Raw genomic sequence first — 27,573 nt, forward strand, 5'->3', positions numbered from 1 at the left:
GGTATGGGACCTAAAAAATTAGCATGCAGGTGTCTAATAGATAAATGTTGAAACTCAGTAAGTATCATAGCCATATAACAAAGCAATCAGGAGTTATTAAAAAAAACCCGTCAGGACCGAATAGGGTTAAGCCAGAAAAAAAATATTATAGATTTTTAAATCCTATAATCTACTATAATAACAAATAAATAACTATATTTCATACCTAAGTATCTGTATATATTCCTAGCAAAATCTTTGCAATAGCTAGGTTTTGGATGTACGTACATCAAAAATAAGAACTTTCCCTTAAGATAACCAAGAATGTTCTACTTACTATAATAATTACAGCATTTAACAACTTTCTTTTAAACTTCTGTGAACTTAAGAAATATCTATCATGACCAACAGCAATATTTATTTTATGTTTTAAGTCCCTTTTCCATAAAATACTACAAGCTTTCAACGATGAAGCTTGTTATGATGAGACAGCCCCAAATTTGAATAAATATACAGACCCGAAACATTCAACAACAAATCGAAAGCGCAATATGGTGGTTTCATCTATTTTCATCTGTACTTTTTTTATCTGTAATCACAAGGTGTAATATCAATTTGTGATGGGTGGAACATGTAAATCGATTTATTATAGAGCTGACTAAGCCAGTCGGTCTGGTCTTGAAAATCCACACAGTCATTATGAACTTTTATTCCGCAGCCGTGCCGCACGCATTTAGCCTCTCCTTTAAGTTCATAGTCAGTATCATTGAACTGGTCTGGGTATAAATTTTCCGAAATTAATCCGACATTTAAAAATGCTGTTTTTTGATCAACTTTCATGTGAGGATTTAAAGAGTCACATTTTGTTTGACAAAGTTGAGAAATAGCAGCGGTACATCAAAGAAGACTAATTCAGGACCGGTGTTTACCATAACAAAATTTTACATGCGGTTTTGCATAAAGTGTATGCATATCTTTTATTTCTTGCTAAAATAAAAAATCTTTGACATCACAGCTGATTTGACGCCGAATTCGCTATTAGTAAAACGCGTCCCATTCGGTTTGGCTTTGCTTGTGGATAGCCTTACTTCTTATACCCTTATATGTTTATTAATGTTTATTAGGTGCATTCATTACTGCTAAAAAAACTGTTTGGTGCTACCGTGTGGTTAAAAAAAAGTTTTAGAAAAAATTTGCAAAGCCTGTGACCAAAAATGCGTTCTTAAGTTTTAAAAGGATTTAAATGGAACCCCGTCTTTCTGTTGCGATACATTTTTTTTCGGAAAAAAGCCACAAAACATGCGCTGTAGTAAGCTTGTGAGTTTCTAACTGGGAATTACGTTTATTACATCATTGTGATTTTTATTCAAATTGGCGTTTTTCATTCCGTAATTTAGTAATTCTATTTTCTGGAACAGAATGAATACATTAAATGGTAGTTATCTTTGAACTACATTTACGCTAGGCAAAGTTTGTTGTAAGTGTCTGCATGTAAAAACCAGGCCCATCATTTCGCGCGCAGTGGCGCAATTCCTTAGGCGCGGTATCACGCTATAAAATCAACAAACCGCATCAAAACTTGTTCCTTAGTCGTATTCGTTAGTCTTATCATTTGTCCGTTTATTGCAAGTTATCACAAGTTATCACAATGGTAAGTTTTACTATATACTATATATTAATTTTTTTTAAGTCCTATGAAAAATAAGTTACTGCTAAATGTGTTGATCTTCCTGTCGCTTTGTTTTCAAAATGAGAAATGTTTTTTTTTTTAATTTTATTTGTATGCTTGTAGCAGTCTCGAGACTACCTTGATAGTAGGTCTTAAAAAGAAACATAAACATTGCGCGTAAAATGTAAATAACAGATTAAACGCAGAAAACTGAGGAAAGGAAAAGTTGTAAACTTTAGCTATGGAGAGTGCAAAGTTCAAATACTTAAAAGGACAAAGAGCATTTGGTTAAAAATGGCGCCAAAAATACAAAAAAAGTTCTTAACTAAAAGCGCCTGATTTACAAAATCATTATGTTTGATACAAAAGGCATTAAAATCGTTAAATTAACTTCAAAGAATATCTGTGTTCACGTTGGCAAAATTTGAATAACTTTACAAATGAAAATATGAATAAACGGCATTTTTATAACAATAAATAGCTTTCAACCCTTTACAGCCACTCTTATATAAAAACATGGTTTATGTATTCTTTTCATACTACAATAGAGTTTTCGTTTCAAGTTAGTTAGATATTTTTTTTATAAAGAAAGTAATATATAATAATAGTAATAAGTCAAAAGGAAAATTATTTGTGAAAAAATAAAAACATGGGGATGAAAATGCTTTAATTTTACGACATATTTTAAGAGTTTTCCTGACAAAGAAAACATGTTTTTAGACAACCATTTGTTATACTGAAATCTAAATCATGTCCTACCAAATCAAATCACACACAAGAAAATATCTAAGAATATTTTGATAACCTGACTTACCATTGTGAACATTGCATATTTCCTTAAACCTGTTTGTTTTATAAACGTAGACCTTGTTACATTTTAACTACTTAAAATATTTAAAAGCTATCATTGTTCTCCAAAAAATTACAGAAAAACAACAAATTAGCATACACCTATTAATAAAGTAAATTTGCACGTTTAAACTTCCTGTAATCCAAAATATTTTTCCTTAGAAAATATATTTAGTATACATAAAAATGGATTTTGGTTGACAAGGTGCTTTCAATTATAACTGATATTTTCCTCAGAAAATTATTTTTTAGTCCAAGGTCAAGAAAAAAACACCAACAAAATCTATTAGTGTCACTTTTTACTAAGATTTATTTTTCTCAAAAATTTATTCTTATGCATTTAAAGAATCCTTAGTCTTAACCCAGACGAGTCTATTATTAATTAAAAACAGTACCAATGGTATCTGAAGACAATAATCTAAAAAAAATTGCATAGTAAATGAAAAAATTTACTGACACAAAATTTAGTTGCAGTAGCAATTACATGGAACAGATTAATTTACGATTTATTTTGGATTAGTAGCTTATTACGTACCAGTTTTATGAGTATGTAGAGTCAAAAAAAAAAGTGATAATTAAATTCCATTCTATGAAATTAAGATACCATAATCCAAAAGATATATTATTAAAATAGAAATTTTGGGCTACCATTCCAAGCAATTTCAAAACATTTAACTTAACAAATTGCAATATTTCTGTTCTTTAGCAATGAAGAATCTTTCTGCTCCTTGTTCAAAAACAATAGATAATAAAACGAATTCATCATTGTTTGATTGAGTGATGCACAATTTCAAGTGTAATTTTGTGTTGCTTTAATGCACAAAAAAAGATATGTAAATACACATGAAATAAAGGTAAACAAATGAAATCTTATTTTTATTTTTACTTCTGTAGCGCTTTTTGAATAGTGCAATTTCAGACTGAATATGGTAAGCATGTGTTTTTGCATTATGTTTGCATAAACCTTAATTGCTCCTTTAAGAAAAATTAATGACTTCGTATTATAATTTTAATAGAATTCAACTTTGTTGAGATTACATATTTCTCACTGAATATTATTTTATTCTTTATTTGGAAAATATAAATTTAGGATTGATGCTTGACTTCAAATGCATTTAACAAAAACCTTGTAGTTTTTCAATTAACTGAACACTTAAATGAATCTATGCATAGCTAAATGATATATATATTTTTTTGTATAACCCAAATTCCATTCTGAATTAATTTTTTTCGGAGATGCTTATCTATACACACTTGTAACTTATATATATAAAAATCATGCTTTTCCAAATACATAATTTATGCTTTTTTTAAATTAAGAAACAACTAACATGATATTTTGCGGTGATATTTTATCTGGAGAAAAGCGAAAAACAAGTCAATTTGGCGCGCATTAAGAAATAGGTATAAGTCGTAATTTAAGTGGAAAACTAACAGGCAGTAGAACAATGGAAAAAATATGCGTGGTTTTGGAATTTTGATGACAGCAGCAGTGCATACTGTGTAGAAATTGAACTGGTTACATAAATTGGAGTTTTAATACATTTAATAACGTCATCAATCCGTCTTTTCTTAAAGAAGTTTTTGTTGACCTAGATTTTGGAAATTAGTCCTTTTTTAGTTTCTGGCAGTACCTAGTTACCTACTCAGGAGATGACGTCAGCTAATTCCACCTTTTTCAAGTTATTTTGCCTCAAACCTAAAATTACGTAATGTTGGAATTCCGATAAACAAATTAGACTTCCTTTTTTACATCTGCACATTTTTTAAAAGAGGAAAAACATCTCATTTGGTGGCGTGGTTCGACATTTTCAGTTAGAGAAAAACTTTTTGTAATAATGTAACAGATCTTAAATCAGATAAATCCGGAAGGTTTTGATTCAAAATATAAATTTTCCAGCGTGTTTCTTTTTTAACTAACTTAAATAACAAGGGTAACTATTTGACAAGAACAATTCCAAAGCAAACACAAAAGAACGCGGAAAAACATCAATAAGTGAAAAATCTAGGCAACTTTGATAATTGTAACAGGTTGCATAAACCTATTTATAAACTTAACACAAACACAAAGAAAGAAAAAAAGAAAAAGAAACAGTTCCTTATAAGCAACAACAACAAAAACAAAAACAACAAAAAGAAGAAGAACAACAACAACAACAACAACAAAAGCAACAACTTCAAAGCAACAACAACAACATCAAAATATAAATGAACAACTACAAGAGCAATAACAACAACATCAAAATATAAATGAACAACTACAAGAGCAATAACAACAACATCAAAATATAAATGAACAACTACAAGAGCTACAACAACAACAACATCAAAATATAAATGAACAATTTCAAGAGCAACAGTAACAACAACAACTGCAAGAGCAACAACAACAACAGCATTATGGTTAGCAGCAACAACTGCAGCAACAACAACAAGCCCCCGTAGAAGTATGGAGGAATGGAGAAAAATTTATTCTGCACTCAAATGTCCGAAGGGTAATAAACCTAATATAAATCCTCCTTCGCTCTAATGAGTACACTAATGGTTTGCTTATCTTTTAATTAATTTAGAATCCGAGAAGAGCAGTAAAGAGAGTGGCGTAAGTTTTTGGCTATTTCTCGTGTTTATTTTGTACCTCACAATGTAAGAGGCCTTATGAAATCAGCGTGTTTTAAATGTTTTTTATAAAAAGAGGTTATCATGTCAAAGAAAACAATTTCTGTATTAACTTCCCTAAAACAAGAAACTGTATACGTTATAATCGTGTGGAATAATTTTATCAAGGGCCTTCGAGCAACCGCCGCTAGAGCCACCAATAGAGCCTGAACCAGTAGCACCCATGCCAGTGCAGGAGGATGAGGAAGCTCGACCATACCCATTCCCGTAAGTAAATTATCATTTTGTTTAAGGAATCCTGGAGCATTGCACAATCAAAGAGTTTAAAAGCTAAATTAGTTAAGGAAGGCATAGTGATTTCTCAACTTTGTCAAACAAAATGTGATTTTTTAAATCCTCACATAAAACTTGATCAACAATAGATTTTTAAATGTCGGATTAATTTCGGAAATATTGTTATCCAAACCAGTTCAATGATACTGACTATGACCTTAAAGGAGAGGCTAAATGCGTGCGGCACAGCTGCGGAATAAAAGTTCATAATGACTGCGTGGATTCAAGCTTCATCGTTCAAAGCTTGTAGCATTTTATGAAAAAGGGACTCAAAACATAAAACAACAATCCCGGTCACAAATAAAGGCAGTAAACGTTTTTTACACGTATAGCAAGAGCAAGATAAGTACAAAGCCCCTTTTCCCCCAGTATCAATTTTCAAAAGCTGTGCTAATACGCTTCCAAACATTGATAATGGGAAGAGGGGGTAGGAAAGGATTATACTGCACTTTTTGTAGCTTACTGCCAATATATTTTGACCGGGATTGAAGTATTGCTGTTGGTCATGATAGATATTTCTTAGTTCACAGAAGTTTAAGCGAAAGTTATAAAATGCTGTAATTATTATAGTATAAGTAGAATATTCTTGGTTATCTTAAGGGAAAGATCTTATTTTTGATGTACGTACATCCAAAACCTAGCAATCAAGTTCTGCAAAGATGATCGTTCGAGTTGGACTTAACCCACGACCTTTCACTTGCAGGACAATTGCTCTATCGACTGCACTATCGATCCTATGCTTCTTCCTGGCACATGGTAATTCAAAAAAGAATGTTTTTTAAAATAAGGTTTTTATATGCTTCCTGTTGTGTCATTTGGATTCAAAGTCTTGTTCGTTGCATTAATGTCCTTTAGCCCCAACGTACTGTTAAATTGACAATTATTATGCAAATTTTTCCTCTGGGTTTCCAAAAATTTTGCTACCTAAAAGTAATTTAAAATCTTATTATACATTACACTAGCCTTAAACTTCCTCAGATTGCATAATATGCACACTCTAATTGTTAAAAAAACTTAATATCATTAGTAAAAAAAACAAGGTTCGGCAGCCCAAGAAAAGTCATGCTGCTTTATTAGATTTATAAGATATGTGTGACCATAAAAAAAGGTACTGTCCGGAAAAAAATTAAAACTTTATTTTAGTTAAATCTCGGCATAAAAGTAAAAAAAAGTATTTAAATACAACCAAAATTGTCTTTCACAAGTTTAAACTGAACTTGTTTATTTGACCATGCCATTCTCAATCACCATCTTTACCGAGCTTGGAACGCTGTGTGAATACTTGATCCATCTATTGTTTGGTACAATATAAGAATTTTCGTTAATACATCGTTCCGGCACAATGTCGCTGAAAAAGCTTTCGCATGTTTAAAATTGTCGTAAGAAGGAGAAAATCTTAACAGGTCTTAAGATTCAAAACATTTTGCAATCCAAGAAAGAAAATAGTCAATAAAATTGTTATTGGTGTTCTGATCAATTAGTTGGTGAACTGCAAAGTTACTTAAAGAGGAAAAATTTCCTTGCGTTTTCTTTGTTATTTCTGAAAACACTCGACCCTCAATTTTCTGCCTGTACAACATTTTGCTTTTAATAAGTGATCAATAATTCTCCAATCATTCAGTTTTCGATGGTAAATGGCAATAGATCTATTTCAATATCCATTGGTTCCGCAAAATATGCATGCGAAAATGCAGAATACCATAAAAACGAGATTAGTTATGAGCAGTTGTTTACATGCAAGGGTGAAAATGTATCAACAAAATGTTGCCTTTTAGAGCTTTTAACTGGCAGTTTTACAAAATCATGGGGAGTGTGACAAAAATGTGCAACTATTCCCGATTTTAAGGGCTATCTTTTGGTATATGCAAGCAAGCTAGACCTAGCCACATTTTCAGAATGATGTAAACACATTTTTATTTTACTGTTTCCAAGTAAGTTTAGAAATAAAACTCAATATACAGTTTACTAACGCTCAGTGACACTTCTCCATTCCCTCCAAATTAATATTGAATATGCTTGACTCCTGCTAACAGAAGTACTCCAGAAACCTGGAGTACTAGAGTAAAGTAACATTGACTTTCGGGGAAAGGGGAAAGTAAAGAGATATCAAAAATAACATTTGTTATAATATTTAAAATTAATTTTTTTAAACTATTGACTGTTGTGATTATGTACCTTTCACACTCCTTCTTTCACTGCTCTATCTCCTACTGAATGTAATCGCACATTTGTATCAAGCAATCTGTTTTTTGACCCCAGAAACATTTCACAGTTTTCACTGATAAAGTAAAGTTCGAAATAAGTATTTTGTGGACAAAATTTTACAGAAATTTTTATTTAGCCAGCACGTCAGTAACCATTTTGTGTTTTTTTCCAGCCGCTTATTTTAAATTGTTTTATGAAGTGATATTTTCAAGGAAAATATTTTTGACCGAGCAAAATCACTGAACAATTTCATTTGCCTGAAAAAATGCCAAGATTAATATAAAATTTAACAATTAGAATATCATCCCTTTGCCAACCTTATATTTTGGAATTTTAAATAATTTTTTTACCAAATGCAAACTACGATGGTAGCAGAAATGTGACACAAGTAAGGAAGAACATTCCAAAGAAAGTTTAAAGTCCAACTTTCCCCAAAATATCAAATTAGTATCCTAATTTTGAAACCACAAATTTGTAAAATGAGATTTATATACACTTTTAAATCTACCCTCACTTGTAAAAAAATAAACGAAGGAAGGCACCCAAAGGTCAATTCAACTACTCTTTTTTAAACTTACTATCCAGTAAGCCTGGCTAATGTTAGTTTCACAGATGTTGTTTAAGAAATAAGATGTACTCAATAACTGCAGGTATATACAAGCAACATCATCAATTTTGGTAAACATTTTGAAATTTCACGTTTGTTTGGAACAAGTCAGCCAGCCAACTGGCTACTCATATCACCATGTTAAAATTTAATACCAAGAATAATAAAAACATTAAAATATCCCAATAATACATGCTATCCATATTATCACCAAATGTTAATAACAATCTTTCAACTAAACAAACCATATCTGCACTACTACGCTGCAAAATAAAAATTTGCCCATAGCTAATCTCGTTTTCATGTTATTCGGTATTTTGGTATGTATATTACTCGGTACGAAAATGGATATGGAAATAGGTCTATTATTTAATTGTAAAAGAGTAATTACACAAGTTCTTGTTAGTGTATTTTGGCCTTGCGCGGCTTCACTTTTCCATACATAAGGTAGAGTTTTCCTGCCTCCATCTGATCATATTATTTCCAGGTCTTCTTGTTTTTGTTTGTATTTAACGTTAAAGTAGTCCTTCTGAAGTTTATTAACCTTTTTTTCCTTTTTATCTGAAGTCTTTATCTGAAGAAAATCATAAAAAATTAATAGTGTGTTTAGAATAGCAGAAGTACTATTTATCGATACTTCTGAATTTCTAATTTAGCATGTCATTATAGGATTTTGGCAGTATATAAACTTGGTTATATTGCCAGATATTTTTGCGCTCTTTCTCATATCCAAATAATTTTATTTTTAACATTTAGAAGTGTAAAAAATTACTAATTAAAATGATAATTATTAAAACAAGGGGCGGTATATTCTTTTCTCAATAGCATCTTCAAAGCTAATTTGGATCTCCATTATTTTTAATTATTTATAACACATCGCCAAAATTATTAAATTACGTTGCAAAAAAGCGATTTATTATAACAGCCTTTCACGGGTATATTTAACTCATATTTTTGGCCTTGCTTTCAAACATACCTCGCTGGCCCAAAGGTCGTTCTTTTGTAGAATTTGCCCTTAGTGATGTGCATTTGTGTGAAGGCTGTTTTTCATTTAAAGAAAATTTTCCACATAACAGAGCGGACAAGAACACTACAAAACAGATAGATTCTTGCTTGTAATTTTCACATACTGTTCACTCATTTCCATACAGAAAATTTGAACATTTGCATAAACGAAATAGAATAATCTGATTTGTTTAGTAATTTTATACTTGTCGTTGTGACAGAGACATTTGATATCGATTCTACTTTCCCCAGATCAGAACAGAAAAGAAATTCTAGACATTTTAAGTACGTATCCTTAGACATTTTTCTGTTTCTGTCTTGAAGTGGAAAAGTAGCTTTTACTGACCAAGGTTTTTGGGTCAAGATTGACATAATAAATTTGAAAAAGTATGCTAAAAGTAATTACTGGTTCGGAAACCAAAAAGATTTTTCATTCTGATTGAAAAAGCATAATGGCCATGATCGTGCCAATAAATTTTTTTTCATCACCTTCCTGTTTTTAGAACAAAGGCCAAACAAAAAATATAATCCTATGCTAATTAGAAAACAAGATTAACTTTTAAAACCTATGCACAACAAAGCATCAAATATTGATATCAATCCTGTTTTCCAAACATTTCCAAATGAATCTTATCCCGAAAGTAAAATCAGAAATTTCGTAGTTACTTGTAAAATAAGATAAAAGTTGGTAAGATTTTGGATAAAATTGGGTAAATATATATAAAATTGATGTAATTTTAATATGCAGCTTATCTTTTTGTTCCCACTGTAGATTTTATGAAAAAAATGTTTTGTTTTCAGTTTTAAGCAACAAACAACTTCTGTACTTTTTTGTTGAGGCTCGTAAATTTTACAAAACCAACATTTCACCTCTTATTTATTGAGCAATTCTTAAACAATTTTTGAAAACAAAATTACTAAAACATTCTTTGTAATAAAAGAACCAATAAATATGCATAATAACTTTTATTGCGTCAATTTCTTTAACGAAAGTATTAACATTAATCTTTAAAATATTCCTAAATTTTTGGAGATTGAAACTGATGATTTTTAAGAGAACAAAGTGTACCTATATATTTTTTATCTTAAAACCAGCTATCGTGCATCATTCTATAGCTTTATAACTGGAAATTTGTGTACTGATAATATTGACACATGGCAAATTTTAATTAAAATTTGGGAGATTAGGTAAAAAAGCCCACCGTTTGTATAAGTTTCTATTTAAAACTAAATAAATTTATCGCATAAACATTGCAAAAATACTATTATAACTTTCTTTCTTACTTGAAACCATGTATTTATAAACCACAAAAAATCGACAATGCGCTATTCTTTAAAATCTATATTTGAGGAAAGTATCGGTAAGTAGATCGCTGGAAAAACTTTTGCTCTAGAGACTTAAGCCCTCAATGCAAAAACAAGAATTCCTGCAATAGAGATGCATGAGTATACTAACCATGTGTATAAAATGACAGAACTATCACATTTTTACAGCAACACATGTGCATCCTCTGTTTTTAGCAAAGTATTGTCGTAGAAGGAAATGTAAGGATGACGCTAAACAGGAATATAACAGTTTTGATATGTTGAGTCAAAGCATTGCTGCAGTAACTACACATAAGTGAAATCTGTCTGCATTCATCTCTTCAGTGCATTGCATTATTTCTTTGGTACAAGACTGATTGGGTTAAACTGGTTATTTGTGCTCCCAATACAGAACTGTGTGTAAAGGTGTATTGCTCCCAATGCTAAAAAATCAGAAAGGCATTTTTAAAACGTTCGGTCAAAAAGGAAAAACGGTTCAAAAGTATAAATCACTACTTTCTATAATGGGACGGTCTTTTATACTATTCCCTTGTTTTATGTTCTGTGTTTATGTCAAGTTTAACGTTTCATTTTCTATTTCTTTCTCTGCTTTCTTTTGACTTAGTTGGTGAAGAAACTCTGATTTTAATTATTGTTAACGTTAAGTACAAAACCTACGCAATAATTCTTTTTCTTTTCTCGATTCAATACTTACAATTTTCGTATTTACACATTCGGGGTTTTCTACACCAACTATTGTACAGTGGCGGATTCAGGAATTGTGGAAAAATATTCAGAAACTACTACGTTATTATAAATCACAATTTAGCTATGTTAACAACCTGCAGCCCTTTTAAAATCGAAGGAAAAACTTTGTGTTTTACATGCAGTCTAATACATCTTATAAGACAATAATCATATTTAAATCACCCAAAAGAGAAAAGAGGAACAAAACGGCCTAAGATCAAACTTTATTTCTTATCAATAGTATTTTTAATTTTAACTTTTATATGTATTATTTTAATCTATCTGAGCTCATTACCCATAACTTTATATTTTATTTAACCTTATTCGGTCCGGGGTTTTTCGAACATACTATGACCGGGGGGCGGATTTCGCCCCCCTCCCTCAATAACTTTTCATAGGATTGCTCAAATTGAATGAAACTTGGCACACTTATAGTACGTCATAAAAGGAACAAAATGGCGGCAATAAATTTTTGCTTGCGTCAGCACATTTTCTGTGATGTCATCAGAAGCTTGAACATTGTTAAAAATGCCACTATCTGCTTAAAATATAATTACTTTTGTTCTAGAGCGAATTTTTACATTCTGTTTGAAGTTTCTGAAAGCTAAATAAAATTTTTTTAACATATCTTCCGGTTTTTAAATGGATCGAATAAAAAATTGCCAAAAATTGCCCGAAAATCCGTTTTTTCATTTTTCGGGTAAAATCCGACAAAATCGGGAAATCGGATTAGTCCCGTGTCAAAATTATTCAAAATGATTCTTCTTGATGAAACAAAGTTGTGTTGCAAGTTTCAAGTTCTAAGGATAATCCTAACAGGAGTTATTATATTTTCCCCATTATAAGGTTTTCATAGAGATTTTAGGGGTAGTTGTGAGTAATGACCAACATCAAAGCTTCTGAAAGGTATGGGACCTAAAATTTAGCATGCAGGTGTCTAATAGATAAATGTTGAAACTCAGTAAGTATCATAGCCATATAAGAAAGCAATCAGGAGTTATTAAAAAAAAACCGCCAGGGGGGGCGGAATCCGCCCCCCGGACCGAATAGGGTTAATATCTGCATCTTTTTATCATTATTATTTCAAATTGCAACTTTTATATAAATATTTTTATTTCATTTTATATTTTATTTGTTTTTTTCTTATTATTAGGAATTTAACATTTCAATTTTTATATAAATACTTTTACTTTTTTTATATTTTATTATTTTATATTGTCTTTTTATCATTATGGTTTTTAAATTTCAACAATATCTGAATAAATTGGACCAAACTACACTAAATATAACGCAAGACTTATTAGAACATTCTGAATCCGTCACTGTCTATCTCATCTTTTTCTTCTTTGACCAATACCTCTTCCTCTGTACCCTGGCTTTCCCAATGATAAAGATGATTGCTACTGAAACACGCCTTCACCTGCTCTCTGTAATCCTCCAATCAATATGGGTCTGCAGCAATTACGGTGAGAAAACAATCTGTAAATAATCTAATCTGTATTTGGTGTTAATAGTGTCTTTAATGTAGCTTTTTCCATTATAGTGAGTCTGGTGATTGTTCAAGCTACGTCCTACTGTTTACGCATGGGTGCTGCTGTTGATGGCAAAAATTATACTATAATTTTAAACATTTTTTTTTTTTCTATTAATTATTTTGATCTCTTATATTTTAACATTTTAAATATTTTTTAAATAATGTTTTATATTTTATCGCTTAAATTTTTATATTTTATCTTTTAAATATTTTTAAATACTACTTTAACATTTTATCTTTTACTTTTTTTTAAATATTTTACCACTTCAAATCTACTGATATTTATTATTGCGATTTTACAATTAATTCCATATTTTCTCATCTATCAACTTTTAAACTAAAGGCGAAAGAGTCTAAAAATAAATTTAGTAATGATAATAGTATACACTTTAATATTTAATAACCATACACAACAATAAAGCATCAAAACCAGAAAGTTAGCTCATCACTATCGGCCATCATACGCTAGTTTTCTACTTAACTCCTCTCGGTTTGCTGTACTCCTATGCAAAATTGCTCGCACATTAACCTCTACACCACATCAACCTCTGCATCACATCCAACCCTGCATCGCATCCACCTCTTCTCCGTCCCTAGGGGTAAGTTATATTTTTTTACAAAATCGTTGACCTGTTTTAAATGTCATTTTCCTTTGTTTGCTTTTTGCTAATTGCTTCGCGTAACCCTTAAAAAGTGTTGAAAAATCTTATCTCTAAAACTCAAGACATATAATTCTTTAAAGATAGTTGTAAAAAAAAATTGTCACAAATTTCCAGCAGATATGCGTGCACATTTCTATGCTGGTCACAGGCAAAGTAACCTCACGTTTGGTTTAGTACTTCCGTCCATTACCTTCACTTAACCCAAGATAAAATATTTTGTATTCATTCATACGATTTCTATTAGTAAATATTACTGTTATAGCATTGATGACTCCATTCCTCCTTAATGCTTCTACCACATACTCTTCGGGGGAAATCAGCTTTATATCAACAAAACAGGTATTGTTTTCAATTAATCTTATTTTTATTATTCTAAATTTTAACTTTCATATTTTTACCATTATTTTATATTTTCATATTTTATTATTCTTCTCTACACTTTTTATATTATTATTTTAAATTTTAACATATATTCTTTTACTTCATTTTAATTAGTATTTTATAACTTTATATTTTATTATTTTATTTGATACTTTTATTATTACTATTTTAAATTTTAACTTTTATATATATATTCTTTTACTTCATTTAATCACTATTTTATAATTTTATATTTGTTATTTTTTTCTACACTTTATTATTGTTTTACATTTTAACTATTTACGTATCCTTTTAGTTCATTTTAATCATTGTTTTATACTTTTATGTTTATTTTCTTAAATTTTAACTTTTATCACTATTTTATAATTTTATGTTTTAAAAATTTATTTCATCGTTTTTGTCATTGTTATTCTAAATGTTTTAACTTGTTTTTCATTTTTCTATTTCATTAACTATTCTTTTTTTACAAATGTTGCTGTATAAATATCTTTAATGTTGTTGAAATAATTAATCTATTAAGAGAAAATCCTACGAATGTAGAGTAATTTCCATCACATTTATTCTATGTTAACAAAAGTTGCTCTTTAAAATATAGCACTTTTTGGTGAATTCAATCTCCCCAATTTTCTTGTTCCTTTTTAAATTTGCTGCTATGGGTGAATTCAATCTCCCCAATTTTGTTGTTGCTACTTAATATTTGTTACTATGGGTGAATTCCAGCTCTCCAATTTCGTTGTTGCTAATATAACAGTTGTTCCAGGTGAACACAATCTCCCCTTTGTTTTTTCTGTCCTTTGTTTTTAATGGGTGAATTTGACCTCCCCATCAATTTTGCTTTTGTAAAAAAGCTGTTGTGTTTCTACTGGGTGAATGTCATCTTCCCTTTGCTTTTGTTGTTATTTATTTTCAATGGGTGAATTCGACCTCCCCATCAATTTTGCTTTTAAAAAAAAACTGTTGTTTTTCTACTGGGTGAATTCCATCTAGAGAATATTTTTGTATATATTTACTTATATTCTTTTCTACGTTTTTTATAAAATATTATAATAAAAAAATATTTTTCTTATATATAATCAATTTTTAACACGGTAACAACCCCAAAACTATTAATTAATAATAATGCCCTTAATTAGTTTTAGATATTGAAAAATAAAAAGTGTCACATTGTCCAATACAGTCGACTAAAATACAAAACCTACTTTTTTTTGCACAACAATACAAGTCGAGTTGATAATAGCAGTTTTACATGTAATTATTCCATTTGTTTGTTCAAAAAAATGCAGTTAATTTGTTCCCTTAATAAAAACTTGCCACACGTCAAGAATTCCAATAATTAGTTATACATCTTTAAGATTTATTTTTTGAACTCAACATCCGTATTTTGCAAGATTAAGACAGTGAACATTTTCTAGAAGGACAGTTTCTTTAAGTTCTTGAGTTATTAAATAGTTAGTTCACTTCTTGAAATAGACAAATAGACTTTTCATAGTAATGTATAACTAATTTCGACAATTTGCCGTCCATGTTGTCAAAGCTGTATCTACCAAAAGACATATGTCCAGCAAGCTCATGGTATCGGATATTGTTTTCTATACAAAGGTAAAATTTTAATTAACCGCAATTTCTGTGTCTTTTCAAAAATTCGATTTTTTGACTCCTGCTTCTACGACTTTCTCATATTCCTAAAATTTTTAATATTAACTTCTAAATAAACATTGTGGCATGTCTTTTTTAAATCGATTCCCTTTTTTCTGTTATGATAATCAAGATTTTAATCTTTTATTGTAAACATTTCTAGACAAATAAAAATATAATCGACCAGAAGAAATATCCTACACCTGATTTGCTGCCATGAACATATATTTAAAAGATGCACAAGGTTGCACATGGTTAATTAATCCAACAAATGTAATTGTAAGGTATCAATTTTAGTTTTTTTTTACACTTTTTTCTTGTATGGACACAATCAATTTTTTTTATGTCTCTTTTAAAATACATTCTTTTGTTTCTAATAGGTCATATTGAAATTAACTGATTTGTGGATTCTCGCTGTTAATACTTGTCAATTATTAACTTCTTCATTTTGGGACTCAGCAGTTGACATACATGATGTTATTTCATTCACCATAAACCTTACAGCCTATAAAAAGATGTTGATTCACTTTGTAAACATTACATGAACATTACATAAAATCTGACCATTATCTGATTGTTGCTAAACATGTGCCGAACCTTCACCATCCGGGTGGAAGAGCGTGATATAACCTGCTGGCAAGCCATATCATTATTGTGACTTTCTCTGTTGTCCACCTAAACACTGTCAGTTAATCAAATGCAGTTCCAGTATGTTGTGTAAAAACATAGGAGCAACTACATCACAATGCAGATGGGACTATTCTTTTAATACGGAAAGTTTAATGACAAAAAGTGGAGGTTTTCTTCAAAGAATAGGAAGCCGCTGGATAACTTCTACAATTTCCCTTTTACAGGAATGATCGGAAAAGTAATTGATTTCAGCTGCATTGAAACAAGGAGCTATGAATTTCGAAGCACGAGGTTTAGTGAAATTCACTCATGATTGGGATCTGGTGCGTTACCTTGAGTAAGCATCTCTTGCCTCCCTCAGAACACCAGCCACATGTATTGGCACCACCTGCGAAAATCAATAATTTCTGTTAAACGTATACGTTTTCTAAAATGGTATATTTGATCAGTTTTAAGAAGTGTCTGAAGCTTGTCTATTATTATCATTTTCGATTGTAGGCACAAATCATAAACGACGTTATTCCATTTCATCATGCGCTGTACAATATGAAAAAGTATATTGCTTCAATTTTTTTTCATGAAATAACATTCTATGAGTTGATAGTGTTGTGGTTAAACATTCACTTCGAATTGTACACAATAGAAGAGTGTGAATAGACACCTTACTGTACCATCCACATGAAATTGGATTGACATTTTATTGGGTTATATAGTCAAGCTGTGGTTATGCTTTCATGTTTTTTGTAGTTTGCAGGAGAGCATCAACGTACTTGTAAAACTCCTACTTATAAAAGTATCCATTACTGTTTGTGGTACCTGAATATTTAATGCAGCGATAGGGTAAAGAACAAATACAATTAACTTGCACTAACAAACCAAACTGCCGGATCATGATGGGTCAGCTATGTCAAATATGTCACATGTTTCATTCAACCACTTGTCTCCCAAAGAGGTAAGTTCCTGCTATTTAAATAATCTGTTATGCTGAAGAATACTGATGTTTTTATTGTGTTAGAATAATATTTTTCTTCCAACACTATCTTATTTTATAGCTTAACTAATACTAACTTAATGAATAAATAATTTTCTCACTTTTGCATCAAGTAAGGATGAGAAACGTTGCCATATTAATTGCTGTTAAACCTTCCAGCCTTAATCATTATAGGTACTGATGGACATCAAAAAAGTGCAAAAACAACTGCCCTTTTGCAATCTGACGACACTGATTAATTGCTGTAGGTGGAAAAACATGCAGCATGAATAAAATCTTCTGCAGAATTTGATCTAAAAATCTGAATTTAGTGTTATAAAAATGTTTATGTTATGCAATTTGTGTGAATTATTACCACTTATTGCATTATTGTTTTCTATCAAAATATTAACGAAGTTGCTTTTTCTGATACTGTTGCAATGAATAGGAAAATATATTAAAACTTGTTTCCTGTCAAGAAAATGTATTTCAAGGGATTTAGAAAATATATTGTTTACTATGGTTGTTAACTGTGTGCAAATCTCGACACATTAAAAGTATCCTTCTGCGTTTTGCTGTGTTGTTAGAAATGTACGATATCATGTGCTCTGGAAATGATAGTAACGTCGAAAGCGCCACAAACAACATGCACGGCAATACGAAAAAAAACTTTATAATTTTTCACATTTTTTTCGTTGGTATATGTTGTTAACAGCAGTTTAACTTCCGCCTCTTGTTAAGGCGTAAAAGGAGTTTACGCTATGCAAAGTAGAAACAACCAGATAGTTATTTAAAGTTTAAACTAGACTGCATTGAAGTAAATCGACATATTTTCCTGTACCAGTCTTTACCCATTAATAACTTACTATGTTTAAGGCTTTCGGGTCTTTTTGAAGCTTAGTTTCGAGTGGCTACATACTTAGATGTTAAATGCTATCCATAAAACAAAATGCTCACCTAATTATTTAGATGCTATCTTGTATCAAATACATGTATTCTGTTATTATTGTTTCTATTATTTCTTAGAAACAGTATTTACATATTTTTTTCTTTAACTGTAACGTTTTTTTTCATATTAAAATCGGCCTTTATGAAAGCATATTATGTTATTATGTTATCATTTTCTAACATTTTTAGAATTTTGATGGCGGATATTTTTGTTATAACTATAATTTTTATTTATATATATTTAATTTTTTCTTTCTATTATATTTTCGAATCTATATGAATTTTTTTATGTTATATTTTCCAATTTCTTTATTTTATGAAATTGATATATTTTATTACCCACTATTTAACTGACATTTTTGTTTGTTATTATTTCAAATTTCAAGTTTTATTTAAATTGATATCCTGTATTTTGTATGCAGTTTTATGTTGTGAAAATTATTTTAGTAAGATTTATTCCCAAAAGTTATGGTCAGCATATCTGACCTTGATATATAACACTTTATAATATCATTGCACGTGACGTGGAAAACAATTATAATTGCTCATTAACCACATATTGAAATTTAAAGATGCGATTGTGACTGAACGTGGGTTAGTACGTAATGTGGATTTTAGCTGCTCGTGTGTCTAATCGTATAAAAAAACGACTCCATGTCCAATGCATATCGAATTCGTGTAGAAAATTTGTCTGCGCAGTTCACACGTAATGCAAAAAAAGGCATAGAGAATAAAGATCGTATGTTAAAGGTTTCTGATTAAATTATGAGTACAGGTTGGTTTGCAAGTACTGTGGAAGTTGACTTTTATTGCTAATGTAACGATACTCCTATAAAAACACTTATACAATTCGATATGCGTAACAAAATTCTAACGGACGTGGTACAAAGGACTTAAAAGAAACTTTTTAAAGAAGTTATTGACTTAACAGTAATCTGTTATCTCACCACCGAGCGAATACGGATGACTTAATCCAAACTGAACATTATATTTTTTTTGCGTTTGTATGCAATGATTTCAAAATATCTTACAATCATTTCAGACATTTTAAAGAACATGAAAACGTAAGTAAAATTTCTCCAACCATCCAATGCATCAGCACCATCATTTGTAACCCTATTATACCTTTGGTGCTTGTAACTCTCGGGGGCACAAAGTGCCCGCGGGTCGGTAATCCTGACCGACTTAGGCTTGACTGATAAAATTTTGCACAGTTGTAGAATGTTTTTTATAATGTCATCGATAAAATACATTGTTCAGGAAATAAAGTATAAAAATGAATATGTCAACACTTACACAACAGAATAAATTAGAGTCAAAGTTATTTATTGGTTGTTTTCTTAATTTCTAGGGAATATTTTCTTCCGAAATGGTTAAATACCGAATTTTCATCCGAAAAAGGATGCACTTACAATTATACCTGATGTCTTTACAAAAACGTATGCAAAGTTCTGTTGTTGTTTTATAAGTTTGTTTAGCTGAATCAAACAAGGGTACATTATCCACAGATATTGTTATCTAAATGTGTAATTTTTTTTAGATCAAACGTTACCAGCAGATATAAAGATTGTGTAAAGATGAAAGCTCAAATTTTGCTATAATGGCGGCACTGCTAAACATATTCTTTTTATTCCCTAAATCAAAAGTCAACAAAACAATTCAATTATTTGGCTACTAAGGCAAACCTGAGTATTGTTGCACATTTCTGTAATTGCAAAACAAAATCGTCATATGTAATGCTACATTTACATCTTGTGTCAATTTGATTGAGATGTAACAGAGAGATTTCTAATGTTGGTAAGTTCGATCTGTCAGGTGCTTATACAGATGTTATAGTCTCAGAAAGTTCTCCATAATTATTTTAATCTTTTTGGAAGCAGAAATGAGTATATAGTTTCACCTACGAAATCCAAGCAAAATTATCACATAAAGCTTTATCTAATTCGATTAAATGTTGCTGATGGCAGTAGCGGTGAATATATTGAACGATTTATTCTCATTTCTCGCGATTAAATTAGATTTAAAGCCTGAATCGAAATTTTAACATAATTTTATATAGGTAAATGGTTAACAAAATCGTTTAATAATAGAAATTATTGAAAACAATGGGATTAATAGTATATGGACTAGGCCTTCGTAAAAATTGTTAATCGAAAGAACATGATTATTTTTGCTATAACATTACGAATGCAATAGGTGACAGTATTAAATATAGGTTTGTTGCGGTGCTAGTTCCAGAAATGTATTTTCATAGTTTAAAATCATCGATAAAATTAAAGTGTATTGGCAGCAAGAAAATGTTCAACCTAATTGTTTAGGATGTATTAGTACTGCTTTTGTACCAGTCATTCGTTCATTATTACATAAAGGTAGCACTTGATAGTTAAATAAGTGCAGTTTATTGTGGCGCTGCTAAAGTATTCAGCCTTGGTATTGAAGGTTGTTTAGTGTTGCTGGAAAATTAAGTTGTTATCCAACAAGAACATTTATGAAATATTTTTAGCTTGGTGATGAAAGTAATGATAAAAACGGAATAACGTTAAAAAAGGTTAAACCAGTTTCACTGAGACCCTGCTTTTATTGTAAATGGTAGTGTAAAAAGTGCAGTTTAAGTTCATTGAGATGTTGCTAAGTATCGCTGTGTATAAAAGTGATTACTGAGCGAGGTTGTTGCGTGTAAAAGTGATGTACCTACGACAAATTTATCGGATGGATCTTATTGATGCATTGCGGCCTTGTGAGATTGCACTCGTACCTGCAGTGAGGTCTACAAATTACAAGCAATTACAATATGATAAAAGATGGATATCCAAGAAATTAACTTGGTGGTGGTGATGATCTTACACTTGCATAAAAGTATACACCTGTTTTGTCAGGTCTATTTTATTGTCTACAATAAAATGCTAAAGAGAGGAAATAAATAAATAACTACTGCAGCGCTTTTTAGTTTTTATTAACGAAAATATTGCATTACAAACGCGCTGGCACTGTCGGTAGTGGTGCTTTTTATTTTGTGTTTTTTTAGTATTGCTACACCTACCTTAGATTATAAGGCAAAGTTGATTGATTAAATGCTTTTAGGTAATTAACTATAAACATTTTGATAGTTTTGCTATTAGAATATCAAATGTTTTTCAAATAACAAGGAAAGTTTTTAAAAATGACGTTGTCATAATCCAAATTTTGATAGAAAAAGTCTTTCTGTTAAAATTTCACGTATATGAAATGGTGTACATCGCTTTATTTTTTGAAAGATTCGTAGTGTACCAGCCTTGTGTTGTTGTAACAGTAGAACTTTCTAACGTGACAAATGGTACGCAAGACGATTTAATATTAACTGATACATCAAAGTATTGAATTGTACTAGGTAAAATTGCCTTGATGTGTTACTCCATAATCAACGATGTTGTTCGAAAATCCAGTTTCCAGATTCTCAGGTAGAATCCTTAAAAATCGGAAAAGCGGGTAAATCAAGTTGTGGTCTAAAATGTGTAATGCATGGAGAGTTATGAAACCTACAAATTTGGCATGCGGGTACCTAACAGAGAAGTATAATAACTCAATAGGCATCATATCTATGTAGCATGGCAAAAATGAGCTACTTAGAATGATCTGACAAGCGGATCAAATAGACTTAATGTATGATAACAAGTGGTTTAGTATATTACTGATGATGATGATGAAGCTGCATCACTGATATATTTTATAATTTTAATAGGGATTCAATTTTAACCTTTAGAACAGCTGGTTCACAAATTAGATAAATTATTTTATCGTTTATAGATGTAGGATCAACAGTGTTTTTCTAAGCAAAGGGCGTAAAAAAATACTTACAGAAAAATGTTCTTTTTTTTTCTTTTGTACTAACAACCTACCAGATTTTTATGTCTTTTTATTATCTTTCATTTTATCTTTCATTTTTACATTAAAGGTCATTTTTTCTCATTTTTTGTTCTTTTAATTTTTGTCCATGGATATGTTATATTTTTGTTTTAATCAAGGAATGGCAACCGAATTCCTTCGTATACATGATAATTGTAAAATTAGTTCATCATTATATTTAAAAAGATGGTTCTTCTTCGCAGTATGAGAAAGAGCATTAATATTTGTTAAAACTTCAAAACATAAGCTGAGTTGGCACAAATATGCCATCAAAATCGCACAATCTGAGCAACGTATTACTCACTAAAAGTGTGTAACTATTTCACATTATTTTAAAGTCAAGGCGCTCCTGGCAAGGCATGGCATAATTCTATTGTGATTGGTATTGGTGCATCTCGTCATTACCAAATGGAACTGTAGCAAGGGATGTCATCAACTTTCTGATATTGTTATTCTTGATATTTTTGATAGCGGTGGTTGTAGTGTTGATGCAGAAACGATGTATGTTATAATATTCACTTAATTTTATGACGCATATTCTTTGTTAAGATTTTATTTTTAGTGACACTAAGAACATGGACAACAGCTTTGAGTATTGACGGGTACATTTTTGCATATTACACCAATCCAATCTCCTTTACTGAAATACTGACAACCGTTTTAGGTAAACTAGCCCACATTCGGTATAAAAAATACTATTAAGTAAATTAATTGACTGTCTCTATTAAATCGTTTGGTGTTGTTGACCACACTTTTCTATTTACTTACTTGTTTTATGAAACAAAAGGCTTTTATTACCGTCTTTTTTTCATTTAGATTAAGATTTAATCACGGAAACGTTTTCTGCTGCTATATAATAAAAGTATTACCACTTTTGATACCAGCTTAGCCATCGCTTGGTCAGCTGAAATCTAAAATCAAGAAGCATCTTTGTTCTGATATTTTTGGTAGCAGACCCTGAAAGATTTCTACCGATTGTACGTAGTGACACCTTTCTATCACGTATTTCTGTGCTAAATGTCTATAAGCTGTAACTTAAAAAAAGTGTCTTGGGCGTAATTTTGAAAATGCATTTAAGTCGACTTCAACCCTTTTAAATTTTCAAAATAGGGAAGTTCTGACTAAACTCTGATTTTGTAGGTGTTGCATAGTCCAAGTTGCAAGATATTTAACAAAGTTCTCTGGAAATGAAAGCAAGTGTATCCATAAGGTAGGTATGACTTTATATTTAAAACGGATAATTTCGTATTTTTTCTAAAGAAATTAGTGCGCAAATCTTTACTTACTTTTCGTGTTTGATTGTTTTTAAAATTGGCAGCTGATTATGTTAATAAACACATTCCACGCTTTGCAAAAGCTGCTTTTTGCTGCTAAAATAAATGTATAATTGCAAGAAGTATTTTTTCTTCTTTCAGGTTTTAAAATATGAACGAAAATTTTATTTTCCAAAGTACCTGCAATGTGACGAAGTAAAAAACGAACTTGGCGCAATTTCTTTTGTTTGGGCTCAACATTGCACACTTTGGATAAAGTCTCACTATATGTAAACTATGACGAATCTCTCACGAACTTAAACCTCAATTAAGGTGAAAAAGATGAAGATTATATTTAGGATGAGGCTTACAAGCCACCTGGACCAACTGCGCTTACTTACCTGAATATTTGACTTCAGGATTAAATGAATCAAACGTAATGTTAACCCAATTCTTCAAAACTAAAGGGAGGGGGGTTGGGGTGGTTTGAACCCCCCCCCCCCAAAAAAAAAAAAAAAAAATTGAAGGTGTAACGATAAACATAAGTTAGTTAAAAAATTTTAAGACGGGGGACTAAATCAATAAACGTGACTAGTAAATCGTTTCACCACAATGGCATCTATAAGAATATCTAAAATTAACCTAACAGCTTCTGAAAGAAAATCATATGCAAGGTGATAATATATTTTGTTAATTATTTTGCCTAAAAGAAATAATAATCCGAAATCTCTGAAATCCCGATAAAGGTGTGTAACAAATGCGTGTAAACTTCAAAGCGTGTACTTAGTTTAAAAGTAACATGTTTTAGTCCGATGCGTTCCGGATCAGTTGAAACGTCCTGAACATCATCTCAGTTATTTGCAGAAGACTTTTTCTGCAGTGTTTGTATGCTTTTGTATACTAAATATAATACTTCAATAATTTATGTGTGTACAAATCTTCGCGCACTGGCGCGCATACAAAACGTATAATACATAAATTGCACGACAACCGTTTCACTTCAATGTTAGGGTGTGCAAAATAGACATTTTTAAGTCATTCTAACCGTAGAAAGACATGGAGAACAAGGAACTCGTCGGTTATAGCGCTTTTTAACAAACAGTTAATTTTGCGCTCACGCATACAATTTCTGATCAATAGCTGCCACATGCACAAGTCATCAAACATGTATATAGGATAGAATGGCATGGTCAGAATCAATTAGGCACAATGCATACTTATTACCATAATATTACTCAAATAAATGGTGCCCAGAGAAGTTAACAATGTAATGAGGATATACCATGCCACCAAATCCATTTATTCAGAACATTACAAACACATCCAACAAACTCATCAAAAACAAGCAACCTTTATAATCTAATCAATATCAAAACCATGCCGCACAGTTAAATCAACAAAAAACGTCACTAAAGTCATATCCAATATCACTACAAACAGCAGCTGTTGCGAATCCTTTTGCTCAACTAACTGCTCTGATGAGAACTTGAACGACTTCCTCTTAACTCAGGTCACTTTTAACCGTTATATTTAGAAAATTCTAAGTGTCTCCCTCTAGATTTATAATATCCGTTGTTTATGTGTTTAACCCTATTCGGTCCGGGGGGGCGGAATCCGCCCCCCCCTGACGGTTTTTTTTTAATAACTCCTGATTGCTTTGTTATATGGCTATGATACTTACTGAGTTTTAACATTTATCTATTAGACACCTGCATGTAAATTTTTTAGATCCCATACCTTTCAGAGGCTTTGATATTGGCCATTACTCGAAACTACCCCTAAAAATCTCTATGAAATCCTTGTAATGGAGAAAATATAATAACTCCTGTTAGGATTATCCTTAGAACTTGAAACTTGCAACACAACTTTGTTTCATTAAGAAGAATCATTTTGAATAATTTGAACACGTGACTAATCCGATTTCCCGATTTTGTCGGATTTTACCCGAAAATCGGAAAAAAACGGATTTACGGGCAATTTTTGGCAATTTTTTATCCGATCCATGTAAAAACCGTAAGATATGTTAAATAACTTTTATTTAGCTTTCAGAAACTTCAAACAGAATGTAAAAATTCGCTCTAGAACAAAAGTAATTATATTTTAAGCAGATAGTGGCATTTTTAAAAATTTTTAAGCTTTTGATGACGTCACAGAAAATGTGCTGACGCAAGCAATTTTGTTTTGGCGCCATTTTGTTCCTTTTATGACGTACTATTAGTGTGCCAAGTTTGATTCAATTTGAACAATCCTATAAAAAGTTATTGAGGGGGGGCGGAATCCGCCCCCCCCCCGGTCATAGTATGTTCGAAAAACCCCGGACCGAATAGGGTTAAAGTAGTTTCTCGCTACTTCAAATGGGTAGATTATTCTGCATTCTAGAGCAAAATTAAATAGTATCTAAACAAGTCGCTCGTACATGTTGAATGCTAGCACCTAGTTAATCATTCTTGTTTGACGAACGTTTCCGGGTTAAAAGTTGTGCGATCGAGTCCATTTATCGCATTACCAAGTGATTTTATAGGTAGGGGAAGAGGGGAGGGTTTAAAGTGCCTATAGTTCATGACTTCTGACATGATGATTGTTAATTTGTTTGTAGGCTAGATCATATGTTACTTTCTCTTTTATATAATTAGCTTGTTGCAGTTTGAAATCAACATTAAAACTCTACTACTTCTTTCTTAAATCAGTAACTATCAATGTGCCGGCCATGGCATAGGTTGAATTTTAACGTTTTACAGATGTCCGCATATGTACGTTGTATTTTTTACTTAGTGGTGTTGGTATCCTTCTGTTGTATTTTGTAATAATATAATAAAAAGTGCAATATTGTTTATTGTTTATTGGATGTAGACAGAGGCGTTAGTGTCCTTTTATTGTAGTTTGTAATAGTCTAATAGAAAGTTTTGACTAGGCTTGTGCTACATAGTGAAAAAGAACGAGATCGATGTTTAAAAATAGCGAACTATCAAATTAGCTAATTGTAATTGTATTACATTGTGAAGCCGTGTGCAAGGTTAATTCGTTTAGTCGCTCACTAAAAGATTTAACTGTCTAGATATTGGTGTCTCAAGTCTGTTTTTGTTTTTAAAAAGGGGTAGTTACTGTGCAGGAAACTTTTGTCTGCTTTAGAAAATTCCCATTGTATTATACAGTCTGCTGCATAGCCTTGCCGCGAATTAAAAGGTATTAGTTTATTTACAGCTTATATTCCAACAGATGTGAATGACAACCGCTCAGGCGCTATTTTTTCCTTCATAATGCGTACAGAAGAGTTTTGCGCCGTTCTCATACCATAATTAGTCGCCTGATTATACAAATGTTGATTAAATTAGGACATATAATTTGGTTTCTGTTCGTACTTTTACTTTGTCTCATAGTCAGTTCGAAAAAAATACGATTATAAGACTTCATCATAACAGAATTTTTTGCACTTACGTACAGCGCAACTTGCAGAACTAATTTTTTTTAATACTGACCCTCAGTCAATAACTGGTATAAGCCCTTCCAAAATGCACGTTCTTCAAATTAAGCGAATAATTTCAACCATTTCGGTCTATATGCTCACCACCACAAACATAACCATGTACCGATCCTCTGATGCAAACACGCTACCAAGTGTGCATAGTAAAAAGTAATAGAACGAATCCGACTGTTTCAATGTAAACAATTATCATGATAGACCAAACCATGTACCGACCGTCTCTTCAGGCGTACAAAATCTTATAACTTTAAGTTTGCACGTTTTTACGGTTTAAATCGTTCTGGGGCTTCCCAGAAGAACGGTTATATGACCTACTTATATTTTCAAGGAAATTTACTACGTTTTTACTACTAGTGAATTTCCTTGAAAATATATTATTAGGGCGTGCTATATTACACAGATATCTCATATCGATCTACAGGTTTATCCAATCGATGTTAATATTGTCTTACCGCGCATGTGCTTTCACAAATAAGAAATATGTTTTTAGAATAAATTGAAATACGTTAGAATACATTTAACTAATCCGGTACAATAATTCACACAGATTGGTCCAGGATATTTTAAACATATAACCAGGCGTGGAGGGGGTGATTCTGCATTCTCCAAAAGATCTTTTTTTCTGCCCGGTGATCAAAAAAATTAAAATTTATCCACAATATCGCTATATTATTTGAGGTTAACATTACGAAAAAAATTGGAAAATCAAAGGGCTGCGGAGCGGGAAGAGGTACCCTATGTTCGCAAGCAAAAATTTTTACGGCAAAATTACCCCAGGCGACTTTGACCCCCAGGGCTCTTTCTTTTTACAATAGGAGTCAAGGTGCTCAGCAAGTGCAACTCACTTGAACTGAACTTAGACTGAATTATTTAGCCACAAAT

The 27,573-nt window shown here is 31.2% G+C and overlaps 1 protein-coding gene and 1 long non-coding RNA gene across 3 annotated transcripts in view; one reads left to right on the plus strand and one right to left on the minus strand.

Annotated features, from left to right (window-relative positions):
- The window catches only part of LOC130614309 (uncharacterized), a 100,645-nt gene extending 96,077 nt beyond the window's left edge, over positions 1 to 4,568 (minus strand). Inside the window, exon 1 of the mRNA XM_057435739.1 lies at positions 4,559 to 4,568. The gene's annotated coding sequence lies outside the window, so the exon portion shown is untranslated. The remainder of the gene's footprint in view (positions 1 to 4,558) is intronic.
- Positions 1,569 to 24,765, plus strand: LOC130614314 (uncharacterized). Of its 2 annotated transcripts, XR_008975851.1 has the most exons (5): positions 1,569 to 1,630; positions 22,520 to 22,621; positions 22,774 to 22,934; positions 23,098 to 23,167; positions 23,373 to 24,765. It is a non-coding gene; the product is annotated as an uncharacterized LOC130614314 (long non-coding RNA). The 2 variants fall into 2 exon arrangements; XR_008975850.1 differs by lacking the exon at positions 1,569 to 1,630 and having other exon boundaries at positions 21,641 to 22,621.
- Positions 24,766 to 27,573: the final 2,808 nt, after the last annotated feature.

This window comes from Hydractinia symbiolongicarpus, chromosome 11 (genome assembly GCF_029227915.1).
Source record: "Hydractinia symbiolongicarpus strain clone_291-10 chromosome 11, HSymV2.1, whole genome shotgun sequence".
NCBI classification, from domain to species: Eukaryota; Metazoa; Cnidaria; class Hydrozoa; order Anthoathecata; family Hydractiniidae; genus Hydractinia; species Hydractinia symbiolongicarpus.